This window comes from Dromiciops gliroides, chromosome 3 (genome assembly GCF_019393635.1).
Source record: "Dromiciops gliroides isolate mDroGli1 chromosome 3, mDroGli1.pri, whole genome shotgun sequence".
In the NCBI taxonomy this organism is placed as follows: Eukaryota; Metazoa; Chordata; class Mammalia; order Microbiotheria; family Microbiotheriidae; genus Dromiciops; species Dromiciops gliroides.
Window position 1 is genome coordinate 634323229 of NC_057863.1, and position 17227 is coordinate 634340455.

A 17227-nucleotide genomic window follows, 5' to 3' on the forward strand; every position below is an offset into this window, starting at 1 on the left:
AGAGAGGTTCTGGGTCTTACACAAGGTCACAAAGGCAGTATGCCTCAGAAGAGGGATCTGAACCTAGTTCTGCAGACTTCCAGGTTCTTTTCCTCTGAATCTTCTTATAGTTCTCAAAGTGTTAGGAATTGAATGCTCATGCCTCTAAAGGGAAAAGAGGAAATAAGCACTTACATAGTACCTATTGTATGCCAGTCACTGTTCTAAGAGCTTTTTATCACAATACCTCAACTGATGCTCTAACAATTCTTGGAGGTAGATGTCACTATTACCCTCCATTTTACAGATGAGAAAAGCAAAGCCGGCAGAGGTTAAGTGACTTGCCCAGGGTCACACAGCTAAGTGTCCAAGGCTTCCTTTGAATTTGGGTCTTCCTGACTCCAGGCTCAGCCACCTAGCTGCCTCTTGGGGTATCTCATGTGAAATGTCCAGAAAAGGAGAAGCCAGATTGTGAAGGGTTTTAAATACCAGGCCAGGGAGTTCATATTTTATCCTAGATGTGGTAGGGAGCCACTGAAGCTTCTTGAGCTGGGGACCAGCCTGGTCAGAGAAGTAAGTGCTTTAAGAAGATTATCTTGGGGGGCAGGTAGGTGGCACAGTGGATAAAGCACCAGCCCTGGATTCAGGAGGACCTGAGTTGAAATCTGGCCTCAGACACTTGATACTCACTAGCTGTGTGACCCTGGGCAAGTCACTTAACCCTCATTGCCCTGCAAAAAAACCCAACCAAACAAAAGAAAATCTGGTTCTTTTTTTTAAATTATCTTGGCAGCAGAATGGAGGAAGGACTGGAAAGAAGAGTGACTAAAAGCAGGGAGACCAATCAGGACATTCTTACAGTAGTCCACCTGAAAGGTAGTAAAAACATCCAATCCCCAATGGTGTGAATAAAGATCCCCAATGGTGCGACTAGAGTCCTGTGGTCATATAGCTGAATTAGCTTTATTGAAAGCCACAAAAGTGTCTCCTCTCTCCAATCCATCCATCACACCTCAGAGAATCCCTAAAGCTTCCCTGACACCTCCCAGCTGCTAGTGTCTTTGACTAATAACTTCCAATTGATTTTTCCTCTATTTTAAGCGTGTTTTTCCTCCTAAAGAATGCCTTCTTTGGTTTCCTCATCTGTAAAATGTTGGGGGGGGGGAATAGTGATGTCTACCTCCAAGAATTGTTAGCCTATCAACTGAGGCCACATTTGTAAAAGCTCTTAGCACAGTGACTGGTATACAGGAGGTGCTACACATATGCTTATGACTTCCTTTCCCCTTAGGAGCATGAGTATTCAGTTCCTAACACTTTGAGAATTAAAGAACTTCAGCTTAGGATGTGGAGGGTGACACCTAGACTGTTATAGCGTGAGAGTGATACCTGGTAAATTTAGTACCTAGAAGGCTACACCTGGAAAGTGATTCTTGGAGAGCTTAGACTCTGGAAAGCTGAATCTAGACTGAAGTTCCACCTACACGGATACAGTTGAATGACATCCAGAGAGCAATACCTGGAGAATATAACACCTGGAGAGCAGGTGACACCTGGAGAGTTAATCAGCGGTACAACTGAACCTATACTGCACCGAGAGGTAAGGATAGACAACTAGATGATGCAATGGAGAGAGCACTGGGATGGATAGTCAGGATGACTTGAGTTTGAATTCAGCCTCAGACACTAACTGGTTGTATGACCTGAGCAGGTCCCTTCACCTTAGTTCGCCTCAGTTTCCTCATCTGTAATCAGGGAATAATAATAGCACATACCTCCTGGTGTGGTTGTGAGGAGCAAATAAGATAATATTTCTAACATGCTTAGCAAGGACCCTGGCATATTGTAAGCACTCGATGAAACCTTATTTCCTTCCTTCCTACATACCTTAGGTTAGCTTCTGGAGAGTGATATCAATGTGGAGAGGTTCTCTACTGGAATGCTGGACCTAGGTAGCTATACCTGAAGGACTACACCTGTCAATGTCTGTTTCCGGAGTATTCATATAGAGGAAAAGGTGATATAAATGTACATATGTGTGCATCTCTCTATACACATATCTGTGTATACACACAATATTCATTATTAACTATATCAATCATTAATTTGATTATAGCATTCATTTTATTAAATATAATTTTATTAATTTATACTAGTTATAACCACTATGTGGTATATTATATTATATATCACATACATATAATATAAAATTATATTGTATTATACTATACATTATTTTATATCTTATATATTCTTATACATACACACAGGTACATATATGTATGTGTATATATGTGTATATTTATCCATATCTATCTATAATCTATCTACCCATCCATCTACCTATCTATATATATCTATAATCTATCTATCTATCTATGAATGACTCAAACTTTTCATATCTTGACCCTGCCCTTGAGATCAGCAGAAACATGTCCTAAATATAAAACAAGACCACATAATTTGGAGGCAGAAAGGACCTAATTGACCATTAAGTTCGACTCCTTCTTCCCCATTTTGCAGATAATGAAATTGATGTTTAGAGAGGTTGTTACTTGTTTTACACATAGTAGACAGTTTGTTGCTGCTGTTCAACAATTTTTCAGTTGTGTCCAATTATTTGTGACCTCCATTTGGGGTTTTCTTGGCAAAGATGCTGGAATGGTTTACCATTTCCTTCTCCAGTTTACATTAAAGATGAGGAAAATAAGACAAACAGTGACTTAGCCAGGGTCACACAGCTAAGTAAGTCTTTGAGGCTGGATTTGAACTCAGAAAGATGAATCTTCCTGACTCCAGGTCCATTGTTCTAGTTATCCACTGCATCATCTAGCTGCCCCAAGTAAACAATAAAACAAAGATCTGAATTCAGGTCCTCCTATTCTATTTCTTCTAGTGCTGAAGTTTTATGTTCTAAGGTCCCTTTCAGCACTGTGTTCTAAGGATCTTCTCAGCTGTAAATTTGTCTGTTCTAAGGACCTTTCTAGCTCAGACATTCTATGATCTGCAAGATTTCTCTATTCAAGATAAATCCATCAATATTGTCGCCATTTTCTCTTCAAGCTTTTCAATACACCCAAGTGTACCAAGGATACTACTGGCTCATTCTTCCCACGTTGCTTCTTGACCCTACATATATGACCATGCTTTAGAATATACTCATTATACCTTGGGGTATGGCTACCCCAACTTTGCTGGAAATATCATTGGCGACCTTTGCAGAGCAACATGAGTTGACTGGTGTGTTTCAGGACCACATTCATCTTTTGCTTGACCACCAAATCCTTGGCAGGACTGAATTCCCAAAGGGCCCCAGGACCTAATCTGCCCTGGGCTGAATCCAGATACTGTTATCTGCTGAAATGTTCTCTTTAAACCTCAGATTCAGAGTTCAAATTTGAACTATTTGAAAAAGCATGAATTTACCCAGTCCAGGCTTCCTGGTCACCTATTGCTGTGGGCAATTTTCTGAGTTGGGTCAGTAAGAAGATCAGGTGCCCACGGAGCAGACAAAGTTCCCTAACAACTGACCTTCTTTCCTGTTGGAACCCTGAAGTTGGGAATTTTCATCAGTACCAAAGGCTCACTTCAATGGGGGCAACTCCAAGCCTGAGAAGAGATGAGTTCACAACTCATCAAAGAAAGGCAGCTAGGGATCACAGTGCACAGAGTGATGGGCCTGGAATCAGGAAGAACTGAGTGCAAATAAAGCCTCAGACACTTATGAGCTGTGTGACCCTGGGTGAATCCTTTCACCTGTCTACCTTAGTTCCCTCAAATGTAAAATGAGAGTAATAATAGCACCTCTTGGAGCTCAGCAGATAAATCACTGGCCCTGGATTCAGGAGGACATGAGTTCAAATCTGGCCTCAGACACTTGATACTTACTAGCTGAGTGACCCTGGGCAAGTCACTTAACCCTCATTGCCCTGAAAAAAAAATAGTAGCACTTTTTCTCTTGGAGTTGCTGCAAGGATCAAATGATATAACATTTGTAAAACACTTGGTGCACAGCAGGCACTTAACAAAAATGTGTTCCCTCCCCTCCCTCTACTCCTCCTGTGGTATGCCAATACACTCACAAAATAACCCTTCAAGATAGAAAATGCATTTTACAGATGAACAAACTGAGGCTTGCCTAGGGTTGCACAGCTAATATCAGAACTGGGACTTGAACTCAGTATTCCTAACTCTAAGAAGAAAATTCTTTGCTGCAGATTATATTGGAGCTATGCTGCTTCCCACCCAAGATCTCTGAAAATGGGGAGATTTCATTAAGTGATTCACCATCCACAAATCTAAGAGTCAAGATGGCCCTCAGCAGCCATGTAGTCTAACCATCCATGAAAGAAATCTGCCATTCCAAGTTATGGGACAAGTGGTCATCCAGCCTCTTGCTTGAAGACCTCCAATGAGAGAGAATCTACCAGCCAGTCAAGTGACTTCCCCTCTGAGTTTCAGCTTGTTCCTCTGTTGAACAAGAAGGTGGAATGTGATGGTTCCCCATCTATGACCTCCTGGTTTTTTCCTGAATTAATTAAACAAAGACCCATGGTTTCTGGGTCTACCCTTTGAAGGCAAGAAGAAAAGATCTAATTCTTCTTCTGCATGGCAGACTTGCAAAGTTGAATAGACATCAAGTCCACCCAGTCTTGCGATTGCATTGTTACTCTGGGTTTCCATGTGGTTCATCGAGGTAGTAGGTTCTCTCTGATCTCTTTCCATCTAGAATGATTTGGAATAGAAGTTCCTGGGAGAAGGGGAAGCAGCCTATATTTCTACCATCTCAACACAGTCCCTAGCACTGTTCCACATAGGTGGGAGGGGAAGTGTTGACTAAGTTGAAGGAACAAATCACTGGTCAGACAGTGATGCCAAAGAGTGGATCTGAGATCCGGCAAGGATTCCTTTCCTGTTACACAGTTGACTGTGCTCAGACAGAAGCATGCCACCCCAAACACACACACATATGCACACACACACACACAACCACACACACATATGCACAACCACACACATTAGCCCCGTCCCTCCTGCACACACAGACACTTACACATCCCTGAGGGTGTGCTGGTCTCTTCATCAGTCTCTCCTCCCTACTCACCCACATTGGTAGCAACTCTTACATTTCACATGGGTTAGTCTATGCGCAACAGGGTCAAGAGTCATAGCCCTAAACCCTGGGCAGAGAGGATGTGCTTTGTGCCTTTCCCACACCTCTCCCCCTCCATTCTTCCTTTTATCTTTCCCTTTGGGGAAGACGAGCACACCTTAGCAGAAGGGAAGCACTAGTACTTTCTCCTGATCACCCAACTGGGGGCTTCTGTCACCATCAGCCTGTTCTCAGAATCCTCATTTTTCAGCCAGAATTAGGCTACTAAATGGGATCTTTAAATCCACAAAGGACAGGGCAGAAATCCAGGATCTGGCATGAACTTTCTATGGGACACTGGGGAATTCATTTTCCTTTTTTCCCATCCGCAAAACGGGGGCATTGTACTAGATGACATTTGCAAAGCAATTTGCATCTCTAACATTCTATGATTCTCTGATCTCCAAGCCAAACTTGGAGCAAAATGAAGAAGAAAGAGCTCTCAGGAGTGGGGCATCTCTTCTGAAGTCAGAGGATTCTGGAGTTAGAAGGGACTTTAGAGATCTCTTCCAATTTGTTCATTTGATAGGCAGCATCTTTTTTGGGTGGGGGGCAACCAGGGTTAAGTGACTTTCGCAGGGTCACACAGCTAGCATGTGTCTGAGGCCAGATTTGAACTCAGGTCCTCCTGACTCCAGAGCCAGTGCTCTATCCACTGTGCCACCTAGCTGCCTTGGGAGCAACTTATAGTGGAAAGAACACTGGACTTGTAGTCAGGAAGATCTGGGTTCGAATCCTGACTAAGATACTTAGCTGTGTGCCTTGCAAGTTGCTCAGCCTGTCTGGGACTCAGCTTCCCCATCTGTAAAATGAAAAGATTGAACTTAATGGCCTGTGAGGTTTCTTCCAACTCAGTATTTATGAATCTATGAAACTGGGGCCCCAGGAAGTCAAGTGACTTACCCAGGGTCATATAGAAAACCAATAATGTCAGTCTTAAACCCAGGGCTCCTTACACCACCTTCTTCCATGGCCAATCCTGCAGAAGCACCAGTTCCCTCAGGGACACTCATTACCTCTGTCTCCATGCTTTGTCCTTCCTCTTTCCGAGCCCAACTAGTGATTGCGGAAAATACATTTTCACTTCCCACACAACATCACCTGATACTGTTGTCGTGTAAATTAGAAAGACTTTTTTTAAAGCCCACAATGATTTCTGATGTCCCAATTTGAATCACAATCACAGAATCTTAGAACTGGAAGAGACCTTGGAGGTTATCTGGTGCAACCCACTCCTGAATAGAAATTTTCTCCAAAACATACCCATCAAATGGTCATTTGGCCTTTGCTTGGAGCCCTCCAACGAGGGGAGACTCACTCCCTCTCAGAGCAGCCCATCCCACTTGGAGGCAGCTTCCACTGGCAGGATGTAATTTGTTTTTTGTTTTTTTCCTCTTCCATCAAGTCTAAATCTGCCTTTTTCCAACTTCCACCCACAGCTCCTGGTTCTGCCCCCTGGGGCCAAGAAGAGTAATCCCTCTTACACATGATAGCTCTTCAAACACTCAAAGACAGTTATCACATCTCCCACAAAGTCTTTTCTTCTCCAGGTGAAATGTCTCTAGTTCCTTCAACCACCCAACACCCCACAGAACGTGCTTCATGTCCCTTGTCATTCTAACAACCTTCCTCTGGGTACTCTGCAGCTTGTCAATGTCCCTCTTCATATGTGACGCCCACAACTGTAGGCAATTCAAGTACTTGCTGGGTCAGACAAGCTGGCCTTCTGGCAGTCCCCAGGATATCACATCCTATCTCGCAGCTTTATGCATTTGCATGGGCTGTCCCCCATTTCTGGAAATGTTCTCCCCCTTAACCTCAATCTCTTGTATCTCTGGCTTCCTTTGAGGTTTAACTCAAGTACTGCTTCCTACAAATAACCTCCCTGATTTCTGGCCCGTCCCCAGACTGATAGGATGCCCTCCCTGCAAAATGCTTTGTTTAGATTTCATATTTGCTTATCTGTGCTCGTGTGGTTCCCCTTCCCCATAAACTGTGAGCTCTTTTAGGGCATGGTCTGTTGTATTTTTGTCTTTGTATCCCAGTTGAAGGCATTTAATAAATGAGGGAGGGAAGGAGGGAAGAAGAGACGGAGGAAGGAAGGAAGGTGGGAAAGAAGGAAGGGAGAAGGGAGGGAGGGAGAGAAAAAGGAAGGAGGAAAGGAAAGAAGGGAAGAAAGGAAAAAGAAGGAAGGAAAGGAAGAAATGAGGAAGAGAAGGAAGAAAGGAAAGGAAGAAGGGGAAAATGAAGGAGAGAAGGAAGAAAGGAGGGAGGGAGAGAAGGAAGGAAGGAAGAAGGGAGGGAAGGAGAGAAAAAGAAAGGAGGAAGGGAAGGGAGAAGGGAGGGAGGGAGAGAAAAAGGAAGGAGGAAAGGAAGGAAGGGAAGAAAGGAGAAAGAGAAGAAGGAAAGGAAGAAATGAGGAAGAGAAGGAAGAAAGGAAAGGAAGAAGGGGACATGAAGGAGAGAAGGAAGGAAGGAGGGATGGAGAAAGAGAAAAAGGAAGGAGGAAAGGAAGGAAGAGAAGAAAGGAAGAAGAGAAGGAAGGAAGGGGTAAAGAAAGGAAAAGAAGAAGGGGGAAATGAAGGAGAGAAGGAAGGAAGGAAGGAAGGAAGGAAGGAAGGAAGGAAGGGAGGAAGGAAGGAAGGAAGGAAGGAAGGAAGGAAGGAAGGAAGGAAGGAAATGTGACCAGGGTCTAAAACATCTTTAGGGACACTGAGCTATGGGAATTCTGACCCAATGTTCCACTGAAAACCTATCTTTAGAATCCACAGAAGTCTTTCTGACTCCACTGGGGTAGCATCTGAATACCTATAGCCTCCCATGGCTAGCTCTCAACATTCTGGTTCTTATCCCTTCCTCTGCTGTCAGAAAGGCAGATATGGGGAAGCTCCAGGTGAACCTCATTTCCTGACAGCTGTTGGAGGCCAATCATGCAGCAATAACCAGATCTGAGTCCCCACAGTTTAGAAAGCGAGTGAGCTGCAGCTCAGGGAGAAGGCATTCACATTTTAACTTGTCCAGATTTTAAAACTCCTTGGCAAGGGTTCAGACGATTAGTCATTAGAACCCAAGGGAGAAGGAGTGATAGGAATCTGAGCACCCAAATGTTGAAACAAAACAAGACAGAAATGTCAGAGAGAGATGTCTCATTGAGGTTTTCATGAGACAGGAAGAAATGGAACTCTTGGAGCAAGCCTTTCAAGGAAACCTCCGGTGTCCACCTCTAACCACTCTGATTCTAGAGGGTTTCAGGAAGATGGGCTTCGGACCTGAGGAATATCTGAAACGAGCAAACGTCCTTCCCAATTCCTGACTTAGGAACCCCAGAACCCAAACTGATTAGAGTCAAGGGGGACTTTAGGGACTGTCCAGTTGTACCCTCTCTATTTACAGAGGAGGAAACTGAGGCACAGGGGAGGGAGTGATAGAAATGGAGAAAGACCAAGACATCAACTAGTCCAATCTACTCTAATTACAACGGGGGAAACTGAGTCCCAGAGAGGGGAAGTCCTAGCATTTAGAGCTGGAAAAGAACCTGAAGTTCTCTGGAATGATGCAACCTGGAAATTGCCAGGAGGCAATATAATTTATCCAACCAGTACAATTCCCTCATTTAAAAAAAGGAAATTGAAGTCTGAAGAGGAAAGTTACTTCCTCAAGATGATACAGTCAAAAGCACTGGCACTCGAATGCAGGTCTTCTCACTACCAGTCCAAAGGGCTACACTCCTATTTTGGTATCATCTCACTCTGTGTTCAGAGTATGTTGGGGACAAATCACTGGAGGATGATGGGGGAAAAAACATTCCTCTGATTCTTCCTTCTTAGGTGAAGCAGGATGTGATGGGTGCTCACCATATCATTTTCTTTTTCTTTTTTTTTTTTTGTTTGTTTTTTGTTTTGGGGGGAGGCAATTGGGGTTAAGTGACTTGCCCAGGGTCACACAGCTAGTAAGTGTTAAGTGTCTGAGGCCAGATTTGAACTCAGGTACTCCTGACTCCAAGGCCGGTGCTCTGTCCACTGCGCCACCTAGCTGCCCCTCACCATATCATTTTCACTACTCTCTGTGTTGAGAGCCACGTTTTCATAGCAGAGTGAAGACAGATTCCACACGTGTCATTCTAAAACTCACGAGGGTCTTCTTCACTCCTGACTGTTGTGGTAACTCCTTAAAAGTCATTCAAAATCTCCCATTGCTTTGTTTATTTTGTCTAAGGTTTAGATAGATAGATAGATAGATAGATAGATAGATAGATAGATAGATAGATAGATAGATAGATAGATAGGTAGGTAGGTAGGTAGGTAGGTAGGTAGGTAGATAGATAGATAGATAGATAGATAGATAGATAGATAGATAGATAGATAGATAGATAGATAGATAGATAGATCGATCTAGATCTAGATCTCCCTACACACACACACACACACACACACACACACACATTTATAATGTGTTTCTACACACACTTTGGCCAGAATTGTGAATTTCATTGGTTAGTAAACCTAAAAGTTTTGAATTGCAAAGCCCCAGATGCCTCCTCACTAAGAATTACACTTTTTTCAATTCTCTTTCTTTCCCTTCCCTCCCTTTCTTCCTTTTCATTTCCCTTCTTTTCCCTTCCCTTATCCTCTATCCCTTCCTACTCATTCTAACCCCTTCCTTTCTTTTCCTTTTCATTTCCCTGGCCTTGATTTTCCCTAGTCCTCTGTGGGTAAGATTGCAGCTCCCTCCCACTATCTCCAAGTCTCTCTCACTTTCTGTCTCTTTCTCTCTCACTGTCTCTCTCTTCTTCTCTCCTTCTCTCTCTTTTCCTTCCCTCCTCCCTCCCTCTTCTCTCCCTCCCTCTCTCTTTTTTCCTCCCTCCCTCTCTCACTTTCTTCCTCCCTCCCCCTTTCTCTCTCTCTCCCCTTTCTCTTTCCTTCCTCTCTCTCTCTCTCTCTCTCTCTCTCTCTCTCTCTCTCTCTCTCTCTCTCTCTCTCTCTCTCTCTCTCTCACCTTTTTCTTCACGTAATACATTGTCCAGACTTGTGGAGCTCACCCCCGACTCAGGCTCCCACCACAGAGAAAGCTGACAAAATGAAAAGACCAGGATCCGGATACACAAAGCTGTTCCGATGATGGAGCCAAGAGGCTCACTGCACCCAGAGAGGACACCTTGAATGCTTGGGTCATCCTAAGCAATAATGTGGAAGGGGACTCCCAAGTGTGCAACGGGCACCCCCAAAGCAATGGGGGAGATCACTTGGCAGCCGTGGATGATTCCAGAGAAAACAACATTTTTTTTAGCCTAAAGATAGTGGGCTAATTAGGACATGCCCTGCAGCAGGCAGTGCACATGTGCCTACATGCAGAAAAATAAATTTCCTGGGCTCAGCCCAAGCAAACACTGCTTAGTAGCCTCAGCAGACTACAGAGAAAGGTCGAGCCTGGCTGACTGAAGGTCACTGTGCTTTGAAGTGCTCTAGGTCAAGGTCCTTCTCCCCAGTCCCTGAGCTAGTCCTTTTCCTTTGGATTTGAAAAGGGCACACTGAGAGAAAAGTGAAGAGGACTTTTTTTGTTGTTGGGGAGGACAGTTACCTGCCATAAGCTCTACCATATCTCATGCAAATTATCACCTCTTCCATGGAACCTTCCCAGATTTCTCTGGACAGTCAGTCAACAAGCATTTGGTAAGTGCTTACTATGTATCAGGCACCGTGCTAAGTGCTCAAAATGCAAAGGCAAAAAACACAGTCCCTGCCCTCCAAAAGCTCAAATTCTAATGGGGAAGACAATATGCAAACACCTAAGTTTTGGAGGGGTTTTTTGGGTGAAGCAATTGGGGTTAAGTGACTTGCCCAGGGTCACACAGCTAGTAAGTGTTAAGTGTCCGAGGCCGGATTTGAACTCAGGTACTCCTGAATCCAGGGCCAGTGCTCTATCCACTGTACCACCTAGCTGCCCCAAACAACTAAGTTTTAACAATGAACACCCAAACAGCTGTCCCCACTGTAGATAACACTGTTCCCCCACAGTTCTCACCAAGCACTTTTGGAGGGTATATCTCTAATGCTCTCATTGTTCAACAGCATTAAGCCCTAATTATGTCTAAGGTGCTGTTCTAAATACTGGGGATAAATACAAAAGCCAAAATAAAAGCAAATAATTTACATTTACATTCTGGAGATTCAAATCTAGAAGGGTCTGCAAAGGTCCTATAGTCCAGCTCTTTAGTATTACAAGCAAGGCTCACAGAAGTTTAGGAAAATTCCCCAGGATCACACAGGTAGAAAGCAGGAGAGGGGAAATTTAAAATGGGTTCCTCTCACTCCAGAGTGAGCTACTCTAGTCCAATGCATTCACTTTTCAGATGGAGGAAAATGAGGCCCGGAATAAACTGATTTATCCAACGTCGTATAAGTAGTGTCCGAAGCAGGAATAGAATCCCAGAATTCTTCTTTTTTTTTTTTTTTTTTTTTTAGTGAGGCAATTGGGGTTAAGTGACTTGCCCAGGGTCACACAGCTACTAAGTATTAAGTGTCTGAGGCCAGATTTGAACTCAGGTACTCCTGACTCCAGGGCTGGTGCTCTATCCACTTCACCACCTAGCTGCCCCCCGGAATTCTTATATAGGTAAAGGTTGGATGGGATGGCTCGGGAGGCCCCATTTGGAGTTTGTAGTTATATCTACTACCTGTGACACTGAAAGGGCAAATCAAACAAAAAAGTCCCTCAGGGAACTTACATTCTAACAGGAGATTATACATAAAGCTGAGCTAGAAATTGGGGCAGGGAGAAAGTGGACAGAAGGAAAGAGATGGTCAGGAAGGAAAGTGAGACCTGTATATAAGTAAAATCCTTATCTTATGTTCAAAGGGCAGAGTGGTTCCAATAGGTGGGAGGTAGAGATGATAGACTCAGCATAAGGAGAGACAGAGACAGAGAAAGAGAGAAAGATGATAGATAGATAGATAGATAGATAGATAGATAGATAGATAGATAGATAGATAGATAGATAGAGACAGAGACAAAAAAGACAGAGAGACAGAGACTGACTGAGAGACACAGAGACAGAGACAGACACACAGAGAGAGAAACAGAGAGAAAGACAGATAGATAGAGAGAAAGACAGAGACAGAGACAAAAAAGACAGAGAGACAGAGACTGAGTGAGAGACAGACAGAGAGACACAGAGACAGAGACAGAGAGACACACACAGAGAGAAGAGCTTCCTAGGTCTAGGAAATAAATAATAAGGAGTTGAGCTGCAGCTTTAACAGTAAGATCTATCTAAAGGAGGGAGCACTGATACCTTTCTGAGCTGCACCTGGACTGGGGGAAAGGACTGTGTACCACATTTGCTTAGGAGCTGGTGACAAATGAGGAAGAAAAAATTCAACCCAAGAAGAGTGGATTTAGCCTCCTGGAAAGAAAGGGAGAGGAGACAAGGAAGAGGGAGACTTTCTGAGGGGGCATCAGACAAGGAGAAAGATCAGCACTGCAGAGGACCCTATCCCTGTGACTTATCCACCTCTTTCTGAATTTGCATCTGACACTTTTTGAAAGCCTGAGTCCAAGGATGTAGTTCAGATGAGGGAATTAGATCCCAACGTAACTCAGAGTCAAAAGTCCCATCATTGAGGTGAGACTAAGGACAAGGGAATTCTCGTCTAAAGAACTTAAGCTTCTCGAGGGAACACGAAGTATGCTTGGGCAACAATGTCTCCCTCCAGTGAAAATACTTTCAATTCCTGCAAATGCACCAATGTGCCTTCTGCTGCCCAGGCCTGTGGCTCCAATTCTAGGCATTTCTCTAGGGATCTGAGGAGGCTGAACAGTATTAGGCAGCTTCTCGCCTAGTATGATAGCTCCATTGTTCTCCTTCCCAAATTTTCCAGAACTCATTTTTTTTTTGGGGGGGGGGAGGACAATGAGGGTTAAGTGACTTGCCCAGGGTCACACAGCTAGTAAGTATCAAGTGTCTGAGGCCAGATTTGAATTCAGGTCCTCCTGAATCCAGGGCTGGTGCTTTATCCACTGTGCCACCTAGCTGCCCCCCAGAACTCTCCTTCCATCCTGTGTTCCTGAATAACTGTGTGTGAACTTGAGGTTATGAACATCCATAGGAGCCCAGTTAGGGGTTGGTGCTATTCCTAGCTCTCCTTTCTGTTTCCTTTGTGAATTGAACTTGCAATTCTTCCTGGGATTGAGAGCTGGGCCTTGGGCTCTCAGCAGGAATTCTGGTAATTCTGAAGATTATTTTTCTACCCTTCCCATGGTATCCCCTTTTATTCTCCTCCTGAAGTCTAAGGAAGATGGTGGTACAGATTGGGGTGGGGAAAGGAGAGTTTTGGCTCTCCAAGCAGCTTCTGTCTCTCTTGTGGGGCAGCTAGGTGGCACAGTGGATAGAGCACTGGCCCTGAAGTTGGGAGGACTTGAGTTCAAATCTCACCTCAGACACTTACCAGCTGTGGGAACCTAGGCAAATCACTTAACCACAATTGCCTCGAACACCCAGAGCCAACTCTAGTTGTCCTAATATATATTTTGTCACTGGACCTAGATGGCTCAGGAGGAGAGAGTGAGGTTGGTGATCTCGCACAGCCCTCCTTCACTTAAATCCAATTCAGTGCAAGTCATGATATCACTTTTCAAGAACGAAGGACAAACAACAATCTGTCCTTTTTGGATGCTAATAAAGTTGTTGTTGGACAGAGAAGAAAACAGACAAAAAGTCATGGTGGCCAATCACCACTAACAAACTGGTATGTTGTGTACAGCTCACATCTGCCTGCGAACATAAAATCATGCCCAACATGCAATTGTTTCCTGGACCTCCAAGTTTACCTATTGTGATCCTTACAGGAATACTGTCTTAATTTAGACACTACTAATGCAGAAAAACTAGGTACAGAGTAAAAACCAGTGATCCTAGGCAATAGCTCCAAAGGTACCCCATGATACCTTTATGGGTCATAATCACTATAGGAAAAAAAAAGCTCCAGAATCATAAGACTCCAAGATTAATACTGGAGGCTTCTCCAGACTATTCATGTGTCTCCTTTTAAAGGCCCAGACAAGAATCTGAACTTCATCATAGTAGTATTAACTCAGTGACCCTGTGCTGTTATACCCAAAGCTAATAACTCAATTCCACCTCTGAATCTAAAGCCAACAATGGGGCAACTTGCTCTGGCTTAAGTGAGTTCAAATCTAGCCTCAGACACTTGACACCTAGCTGTGTGACCCTGGGCAAATCACTTAACCCTTGTTGCCCTGAAAAAAAAAAAGGAAGAAGAAGAAGCAATAGAGGGGAGAAGGCCTTACATACTGGAAACAACTTCAATAGACCCTTTGCTATCTGGTTGAGTTGGCTTGGTCACTCCAACCCCACTTTGGTACATTCTTGTTTTCCTGATGCTAATCAAGTTAATCAATCTAGTAATCAATCAACAACATTTATTAAGCACCAACTGTATTTCATGCCCTGTATTAGGCTAGTATGAAAAAGAAATAATTCCTGCTTTCAAGGAATTCACACTCCAACAAGAAATATATATATATATATATATGGAAATACAAAATAAATATAAAGAGAATAAAAACAAAATCACGAAGTAAAAGGATCTTTAGAAGGAAATCACTAAGCAGTTCAGAGGATCAGGAAAAGGTTCACATAGAGGATGGAGCTTGAAATATATCTTGAAGCTAATAAAAATGTTTTTTAAAGTATTCAACAAACAATAAACACCAGGGGATCCTGTAGTCTCTGCACCTTTCACTCAATTGTGTGACTGTAAAAATGAGGTCTGCTGTAGAAAATCGTTTGTGCAAACCTGCCTACTGCCTTCTCGAATTTTCATCAAAGATGCCCTCAGGTGTAAATTATTCTCATAAAGATTTTTTACAGAGGAGAGAGGAATATAGATTGGTAGTTATTGACTGCCTATAAGGACATCTGTGTTTTTTTCCAAGCCTTTGATGCCCTCCCCTTTTGAAGATATATTGAGAATTGTCCCCCAACATCCTTAAAATTTTGTCCAGCCCCTCCCCCAGCACAGAATTTCTCTGTGTATCCATCTCGTCCAACTGTGCTTCCCATCTTTGTGCTTGTCAGTACTATTTGCAAAGTTCAGCACAGTTCCCCGGTGCATAGTAGGTGCTACATGAATGCTACCTATTATGATGATGGTCATCATTATTACTATTATTACTTCCTTATGTTGCCTAAGCAAAATTGGGAGTAAATGTGGAAACTCTACTGGGAAGAAATAGCTGGCTTTAGAAATAGTGATGGATTTGGTAGATAAGAAATGATACTTTCAAAGCTTTCCTCCAAGATGTCTTGTATATATAAGTTAATTATCATATAGGGTTCCTTGAAAGATACAAGAAATATCACTGGCAAGACTGATAATTAATTTTGAGCAAGGCAAAAAACTGGGAGGCATGTGTTTACAAAACATGTCTGCCATGTTCATGGAGAAGGTCCAGCAAAGACTCCAAATCAAAGATGGACTACCCATTGATAATAAGGTCCTCTACATTAGGGCTTCTTAAATTTTTTCCACTCATGACCCCTTTTCTTCCGAGAAATTTTTACATGACCTCGAATATATAGGTATAAAAAATAGGCATATATAACCTTTTACTGTTGCCAAATTTTTCACTACCCTCACATTCAGTTATCTCACATGGGGTCACATAGCACTTTCAACAACCCATAGCTTCTCCTGGCAAGAAAAACCCATCTTCTTAATACCAATATTCTAGTAATGGTGATTCTAGAAAAAGCAACTTGGTATAATGGAAAGAGAGCCAGCCTTGGAGTTGGAAAGAACTGAGTTCTAGTCTTGCTTCAGAAACATACTGGTTACATGCCCATAAGAAAGTCAACCCACCAGTACCACAGGCAAGCTGCTGAGTAGCTACTGATCTAGAGTGATGGAGGGAGTTTATTGGGAGTTCTCTATGTCAGATGTTCTCAAAGTATGGCCCAAGAGTAGTTGGGAGTCCTCGAGACCCTTTTGGGGTGAGGGAGAGTCTATGAGATCAAAACTATTTTCATAATAATTCTAAGATGTTTTAATTCCTGAGAGGGTAAATATTGGTAGCTATAACTCACATAAGCAAAAATTCGGGGGCGGGGGGAGCTAGGTGGCACAGTGGATAGAGCAGTGGCCCTGGATTCAGGAGGACCTGAGTTCAAATCTGACCTCAGACATGTGACACTTAACTAGCTGTGTGACCCTGGGCAAGTCACTTAACCCCAATTGCCTCACCAAAAAAAAAAATTCTGTGGGGGAGGGGAATGTCTTCCATAATTTTAAGAGGGCAAAGGGGTCCTGACACCAGAAAATTTAAGTACTGCTGCTCTATATCAATAGAAATGAGGATAGATAATAAATTGGGCTCAGGACTGCATAGAAAGACAAGAGTAGGATGGATTTCAACTGGAGAATTAAGCAGCACTTCACCAGAAGGAATCAGCAAACGGCTCCTAAAAAACATGCTATTTGAATTGAGTCCTGAAGGAAACTAGGGCTTCCAGGAGGTAGCCAACTCCAGAGCACCGAGAGAAGAAATCCTGCATGCAGGGAGAATAGCAAGAGGTCTTTACTCTCAGTTTTATGTTACTTGGTAGGAAGCTCATCTCCCCAGGCCACTCTCTAACACTGGATATCTCAAGCATTCTTCAATAGGAATTGAAGGATCCAAGATTGATTTCATCAGTGCAGGTATTCTCTCCAACAAGATCTGTCCCAGTCCTTGCACGCCTCAGATGAAGCAGTTGGATTGGAATCCTAGGCTCTGGAGCAGGGGTTCTCATTATTTTATTTGGTATCCTGGGCCCCTTGGGCAGTTGAGTTGGTCTGGTGAAACCTGTGGGCCCCTTCTCATAATCATGTTTTTAAATGCATGTAAAATGCACTCATTTACAAAAGAAACCGGTTATATTGAACCAAAGGTATCAAAATACTTAAAAAAAACACAAGTTCACAGATCTTAGGTTGGGAACCCCAGCTCTAGAGCTAAAGGCCACTTAATCCAACTTTCTCATTTTACAGAAGAAAGTTAATGCTCAGAAAATATAGTAACTGCCCAAGGTCACACAAG

General features: G+C 43.2%; 1 protein-coding gene across 1 annotated transcript in view; it reads right to left on the reverse strand.

Moving 5' to 3' along the window:
• TP73 (tumor protein p73) overlaps positions 1-17227 on the reverse strand; it is a 204781-nt gene that overhangs the window by 95908 nt on the left and 91646 nt on the right. The window lies entirely within an intron of this gene.